The 8,067-nt window shown below is 39.5% G+C and overlaps 1 non-coding gene across 1 annotated transcript; it reads right to left on the reverse strand.

Moving 5' to 3' along the window:
• Nucleotides 1–7,747: 7,747 nt before the first annotated feature.
• Nucleotides 7,748–7,853, reverse strand: LOC132608515 (small nucleolar RNA R71). The gene has a single exon (XR_009570429.1). It is a non-coding gene; the product is annotated as a small nucleolar RNA R71 (small nucleolar RNA).
• Between the last annotated feature and the right edge of the window lie 214 nt (nt 7,854–8,067).

Genomic DNA, 8,067 nt, shown 5'->3' on the forward strand with positions numbered 1-8,067 from the left:
ATTCTTGGAAAACATTTATGGATTCACAGAAAGGGATCATGGGACATTTGGAAAACATCTATTGGATTAATAAGAAAGGGATCATGCCTTTAGAAGAAAGGGACTAGCCTTAACATACCTTTTTGGTCGCCTTAACTTTAACTGCTCAACACTTGTCCTCCCAGGCTCGTAAATCTATATTCAAGGAAATTTATAATATTGTTAGACTCATCTTTCTACGTTTGTTTTAATCCTTCAAATAAATCTTTCTAGAATCTGCCGATATTTCGGCAGCATCTCCTCTGTTTATATGCCTAGCCCAAAAACATAATTCAGCAACCAACAATAACAACATCAATACCAACATTAACAACATCATTTTAAACACCAACATGTGCCATAAAACAGCCCACACGCTGTTTTCCAACTTCCATAACTAACTAACTTACTATACAATTATTTAACGACTTGGTCTACGAGAATAAACCGGTATTAACATAAATAGAAAGTGATTCATACCTAATTCTTGTTAAAACAGCAATATCCTCAATATCCACTTGAATCCACGCTAAAATCCACCGTAAAACAATACTAGAATCACAACCATGCGTTATTCGGGCCTTGATTAACGCTTCGCCACTTGAAAATTACTCAAACCTTCAACTTTTTTTATGACAAAATTGCCCTTTGTGTTGCTGATCTAAAATCTGATTTTTTTTTGGTGAAAAAAATGGGGTTTTTCCCCTTTTATGAGGTTCAAATTCAGGTTGGGTCTCTGTAGCAGTTTACTGTAGTAGTACTGTAGCAGGTCGGTTACTGTAGTAGTACTGTAGCACGCGTTTCAGCTTTGTCAGCCGAACTTGTAACGTTCATAATTCTCTTCTGTGATGTCCTATCAATGAGCGGTTTGTTGCATTGGAAAATAGGCTCGACGAACTTCATTTTAGGCTTTTGAAACACCTTAAAACACGTCATATGCTAAGAGATATTCTTCCATCAAGTTGGACCAAAATTTTCACACAAAACTTTACCCATCCTTTCTCCAAAGTCGTACTACTCCATTTCTTCCACTCATTTCTTTATAAAACCATCCGGTATACCTTATATACATCCTGCACTCATTAAATATACTTAATAATGCTTTTTTATATTCCAACGTGGTTTTACTTAACTATAACTCAACGTACTTATGTTTCAAATTTGATGAGTGCTTCTTCGAAGATACGGGGCGTAACATCCTTCCCCCCTTAAAAACATTCATCCTCGAATGTAGTAGTGCGCTGATCCTTAATGTACTCACTGAATTTTTGTTCAATTACCGTATACTTATACTATAGTTTGGTCCATTTCGTCCTGTTCTTTCTTAGCTCTTTATCAAATTCATTTGTGAGTCGTACAGTCTTCTATCCTCATGTACATAATCACAACTCAACTAGTATTTCGTTCTCATTTTGTCTTCATTCCTGTGGTTTAATTGGCCACACCACGGCTACTCGTCATCCTGCGAGCGTCCTTCCTCTTCGTTCCTCATTTCTTTATTAACGGACAACTCCCTTCCTCAAATACAACACTTTCTTTTGTTGACTCCTCCAATACTATCTTAGCTACCCCTACTTGTACTTGTTAAGCTTTTATACGTGCTAGTTTATCCCCTCGTAATTCATCAGCCAAGCTCTCTGATTCGTCGTAAATTTCCTTATACTAACGTCCAGTTGCTTGTTCAGCGGTACATTGCTACTTAAAAATCCTTACTCTTAACGGTTATGTTTCTTCAACCATCCGTTTTAATTCCTTTCCATGTTCAGTTATAACCATATCCTCAATACAATCTCTTAATGGTTCCTAATGTTCCATCACCATCTTTATTATTCCTCGTAGCAGGATTATATATTGCGATGAGCCAATAATCATAGTTCGAACTGGTCTATAGCTCACAATATCTTCGAGTTCTTGTCAAAACTCTCCCTTTAATTCCTTTGCCTCAAATCTTGCAGTATAACTTATAATTATAAAGTTAGGGCAATTCTCACTTTATCACAGCTTGTTGTCCAACATTAGTATGACATACTTACCCTTGACCTCCTCATTCCAGTGATCACTTAGTTAGTTGTCATTCCTCGTTGGCTTTCCGGTGTGTCCATTCCCATCTGCGGGGCATAACCTAACGCTGATGGTTCATATAATTCTATAATACATACCATTATACTCAGCATGGTTAGTGACTCGTGATATAGTTTCTAATTTCTGGTGATGTTGTTGCCTTTCTTTCTGCACCCACATCTTTCTTCCTCTCTTTAGAGATCGCTACATGGCTTATTGTTACTCCTTTTGTTAAGATTCTCATATTTTTCCTTTAATATCAAGATTTTGTTCAGTTGTAACCCATAGTGTCCTCTGTACTCATCATCCATTTGGCCATTTTCTTTATAGTTAGTTTGTAGACCTTTCTTACTCTCTTTATTACTCTTTAGGGTATGTCGCTGCCTATTTAGGTGCGGCATAAATTTCCCTGGTCTAGAAATATCACATCTCACGTCTGCATGAAGTATTCTCTTGATCCATTTTAATTCCTTTTCATACCTGCTTTGTGGTATGCTTATCTTTAATTCGTCTCTTCTCCAACTTAATGCATTCTTTATATGCCACTACGTCCCAAACTTTGGCCTTTTTAAGCTAACATCTTTCTTTCCTTGGAATTTTGACAATGCAATACCTCATTTCAGGACTAGATCTGCTCTCCCCCCCCCCCCCTTTTAAGGGTGTTCTTATACACTAGTAACTCCCGAATATTAGTAATCATCGGTTAACCCTAACGATCCTCTAACTCTTTTTGTCACTTATAATACCGGAATTCTCTCATCATATAGCTTGACTTATTTTCCTTTCTGCTAATCGAGGGCTTTGCATTTAAACGAAGTGCTTATGTATTACAAATCTATTCTCGCTGCCTTCTTTAAGGCCCTTCTACTTCTACCTTTTATGACTGAACATTTTCCGAATCAATGGGTTAATGGGACATTGGAATCTATCAAAACATTTTATGGAGCGTTTGGTCACACTTTGCTCTTTTTATCCCTCGTCTTCCTCCACGGCTATTATCACTGAAATTCTTCTTACTCTGAGTTTCTGATTTCACTTTACGTCTACAATATATCATTGAGAGTTAATATGCTACACTCTTCCACTTCCACTATCAATCCTTTTATTCACTTACCTCACTTATCCGAATTTTTCCTTGACTACTTATTTCCATCCCACCTATGCGTTGTAGTTCTTCCAGTGTTCTGCCACTTCTTGTTCGTGTCGTGAAACCCTTGCAAATATACTCTCTTCTTTCTTCTCCTTCCTGCCGCCAAGGCTAGTCCATGCTCATGAATATTTCCCATATATCCTTCTATTTCCTTCATAATCGAATCTCGGTATTCCTTATCCTCATTCCATGTCATTGATGTACTACCTCCCGGTTAGCTTTTGTTAGTTCATTATCCTCTCACTTGTCCTTGGTGATTGCTCAATTTTTCTTTTCTTCCCTTCTTCTTCTCTCTTCTCCTTTTGACCAGCCCATTAGTGTACCTTTCCTACTTTAATTCTCAAACCTTCCTTGAGTTCCTCCCTTCTCGAGCACCCTTCTCCACTTGTTATTTTATAGTATCGACCCTGAAGTTCATGAAATATTCCTTTAAATGTGCAAATCCGTTCTATTCTTAAATAATCTTTTAGGAAAGCTTCTCCGTTTCCAAGGCAACCATGTCAGTATGACTACACATTTATCCCTTTATATACCTCTCGAGAGCTGGAAATCTCTTAGTATTGTTGTAAGGCCTGATCATTCTCTCTTACTTCACATCCCTATTTGTGGTTACTATCCTTTAGTCCCACTTACTAAAGTTTGTTTTCTGACCCCACACATTCATCTTTTGTTCCTTATACTTTTTTTTTTCCGTTGCTCTAGACATTGTAATCTTCTACTTCCTATATAATCACTTTCTTCCTTTCCCTGATGTTATTGCATTAGGACGTTCCAACTCTAACATGTAGTGAAAATAACATCAACTTACCTTGTAACATTTGTCACTTGAACTTCACTACCCTGTTCGATTAATGCCTTCAGTATATAGCAACGTCGGTTGCTGGGACACACATACCGGTTGGCGCAACCATATATGGGATCTCATACACATACATATATATATTTACTAACGCCTCGGTTACGAAGTATCTCCAAATACTATTTGAACTCATCCTAATTCTAGAGCTGTGATGCACCTTTTTTCTCTTTGCCGGTCTAGTCCGCCTCATCCTTCGCAATCTTTTAGGGTTTCCAACCACTCCTCATACTCCAATTTCCCTTAGGTTACTCTAGATTCTCATCTTTCGCTTATGTCTGAATTTGTAGGACTCTTAGTACACTTCCCAGGGGGTCACCCATCCTAGTATCACTCTCACCCCAACATGCTTAACCCTGGAGTACTAATGGGATCCGGTGCGTTAGTGCTGGTACGATTGCATCCACCCTACTGTGTGACCTTTATCGCATGACCTAGAACAAGTTAAAGTTCTAACGGATTCCAATAAATTCTCGTAATGCATCTCCTTCCAAATTAAAAGGGATATCTTACGCTTCCGACTAAGCAAATGCTAATTTGGCCTTTGAAATCCTCAATAATAAGCTTCAATCTGCATGTATGAGTACTTTTCATCCCAAATTTCAAGATTCCCAATGGTGGCGAAAACACCTTGATCATAGTTACTTATAAATACTTTTTTTATTGGTCCCTTTAGGATTTCCGCTTGCCGCTATTAAGTAATAACCTACAGTAAATGCACACACATAGGAAATTCCAATAAAAGACTCATATACCTGTAGCCGATCGGTCCTTAGCCTGATCTGGTGGGCTATAAAGTGAAGTGTGCTCTTCATCGTTGTCTTCCCACCATGTGCTACTCTGGCCTTCGTCATCTCTCTCATCTGAGTCTGAGGGATAAGGATAATCGGGCGGCTCCTGGTTTACTGACGGCCAAGATAATGGGCTAGAATAATTAGTAACAGTCTCAGGTGTAATTGGTCTGACATAGTGCTCTGCGATAGGAGCAGCTGGGGGAGTCAACTCTAGTACAGTCTCGGAAATCTCCTCCTCTGGCGTCCCATATGAACCCTTAGGCGGGTCCATGTCATAGCAGTCATCCGATGGATCCTTCACTCTAGAAGTCAGAAATTCTGGGGGAAACGTTGCGGGGTCCTCAGAGGGATCAGTCTCAATGGAAAAGATAAGGCTCCTTCTGCTCGGTCCCGACGCCTATGGTCCTGAATCTACTCTGGGGGCCTTCCTAGCACCTCCACTGTCCGATGCTGATATCTTTATCTTTTGTTAGTCTGGGGGCCTTCCTAGACTCTGCTTTATCGCACGATCTAAGATAGAAAGAAAGGTCAATGATACCTAAATGCCCTGAAGCCTCCTCTTCATAAGTGTGGCCGGCGTGACACCCATAAATTGGACTCTACTGGACACGGTCTGTAGACAATCGCTGGGACGAACTGCTCTAATACCAGTTTTGTCACGACCTAAATCGATGAGCTGCGACGAGCGCCCGACCACTACTGATCGAGCACCCCTAAACTCACTCCCACTCTGTGCTAAACAACTTGGTGGCCCACTTTGACTGATATATTCCATTGGTACCGTTCGCAGTAGCATTTATACAATAGATCTTATCTCAGAATTCCACGAAACATGCATATGGATATGTATATGTAAGTATACTAGCAGAGGATGACAAAACATACCAACTTGGTCACCGTATATACTGGTCACAAAATTAAGGGACAACTCAAAGCACATGACGACCCCCACTATAGATACACTGTCTACATACCTGATGTGCCGCGGATTTGTGGCACATTCGACGCCTTTTAACTATGAATTTTGGTTGTTTTCAAGTAAGTATGGTTCTCGTTAATATGTTTTGTTGTGTTTTCGGAAAACAATGGCCCAAAATCAAAAAGCAAAGAACAGAGGAAAAATTGGCCAGAAATGAAGAATCGACGTTCCGTCGATCACCCGACGAACCGTCCTTCGAAGCGTCGATAAGCTCGATTTTCCAGTGATGACAAAGTTGAAGACGACAAAGGACAGGGGCATCGACGAAGCGTCGAAATGATCGACGATTCGTCATTTGTGTTGTCAATCAGGATCTCTCAACAAGAAGAGAGAAAGACGGAATACTCGATGGAGCATCGAACTGATCGACGACACCGTCGAATGGAACACATTGCTGAAGGTCCAAAGGACGGAGAAATCGACAGATCGTCGAACGATCGATGGTCCGTCGATCTTGCTATCGGAGGCAATTTTGTCAGTAGATATTGTCCGTTTTTGGAGCCTATTTAAACAACATTTTAGGTTTTTTTTGGAAGCCAGATTTTATTGAACCACGTGAAAAAAGTTCCATTGGTGGGTGAGCATTGAATACTCCCCTTTTGGAGCTTCTTTAATCAAAGTTGTGGACCCAAATGATGGGTGTTATGTAATGGGTGTCTAACATTGTATATATATATATATATATATATATATATATATATATATATATATATATATAATGGATTGTGATGTGTTTTATTATTTCTCGTATTCATTTTTCATTAGTGGTTGCAAACACTTGTTCATGCACAAACCCTAGTTTATTTGGAAAGATGAACTAGGGTGTGATTTGAAATAATATAACAAGGACTCGGGGCACTAACCCTTGTTTAATGAACTCGCTTAGGGATAAGATGAGTTCTACTTGGCATATTTAATCAATCTTATTTACAACTTTTCTGCATTTGGGAAAATCATGAAAAGAAATACTCTCTAACTAATGGAAAATATTAGAAAGTGCATTAGAGATTAAGTACATACATAACCCGGACCCATTAGAAATATATCATATTGACACCCATAGCGTAACATCTAGTCTTCGCGGGAACACAACTTTGGTTCTCCAAATCCAAACAAATTCCAAACACTTCAAAATAGCGAATACAAACCAAATTTCTTTTCAAAACATTCGAAATAGGATTAAAGCCTTTAAAGATTAGTATCGCATACAATTAGTACCCTTTTCTCTCCATATTCCCTGTGGGATTCGACCCCAACCTTGTTTGGGTTACTATATTTGACAACGTCCGCTTTATGCCATTAATAGGTGTAATTTGAGCGTATCAAATTTTGGCACCGTTGTCGGGGAATACCCGGTTTAGAAATTACTGATTGTTGTGTACTTTTCTTTAAAACTTTTTCTATTCCATCACACCTTGTTTGCTGTTATGGCAAACAGGTGAGCATGGCAGGAAGACAGAATCGAAATCAAGGAAACCAAGGTGGACTCCAAGTAAACCCACCTGCACCAGAAGAGGATGAGAATGAGAATATATTTGCGGAATTCATCAATGAAGCTGATTGTGCTTCTGCTGTGATTCCTCCTAGAACTGGAAATGCTACTTTCAAATTTGATAGTTCTATCTATCAGCTGTAGAAACTTGAAGGTTATTTCCGAAATTCTTCGGAGGATTGTCCACTTCGACATTTGAAGAACTTCTTGCATGTGTGTGCTTAACAATCCCAAGGTGTTGTTTCTGCTGATGTACTTCGGTTACGGGTCTTTAAATATTCTTTGGCTGGCCAAGCAAGGTCATGGTATGAAAAGCTCCCCAGCAATTCTATTCATACCTGGAGTGAGTTAGCCAATACATTTTTGTAGAAATAGTTCCCACCAAGCAAAAAGGATGAGCTTCGGGATAAGGTCTTTGAGTTCAAACAACTTCCGGGCGAACAATTATATTCAGCATGGGAGCGTTTCAAGTACTATCTAGCTCAATCTCCAACTCATGGGTTTCCGGATGCTATTCTCACTGAGAAGTTCTACAAGGGGTTAGATACAATGAATCAAATTACTGTCAACACTGCAGCTGGGGGATGCTTCATGGAAAAATCATTTGTCAGCATCACCAGGTTGCTCGATAAGCTCACCGCCCAAAATTAAGCTTGGCACTCAAGTGATAGTGAAATCCTGTCATACGGTAGTCCCTCTGCTGCCGCGGTGGCCAAA

This window comes from Lycium barbarum, chromosome 8, assembly GCF_019175385.1.
Source record: "Lycium barbarum isolate Lr01 chromosome 8, ASM1917538v2, whole genome shotgun sequence".
Classification (NCBI taxonomy): Eukaryota; Viridiplantae; Streptophyta; class Magnoliopsida; order Solanales; family Solanaceae; genus Lycium; species Lycium barbarum.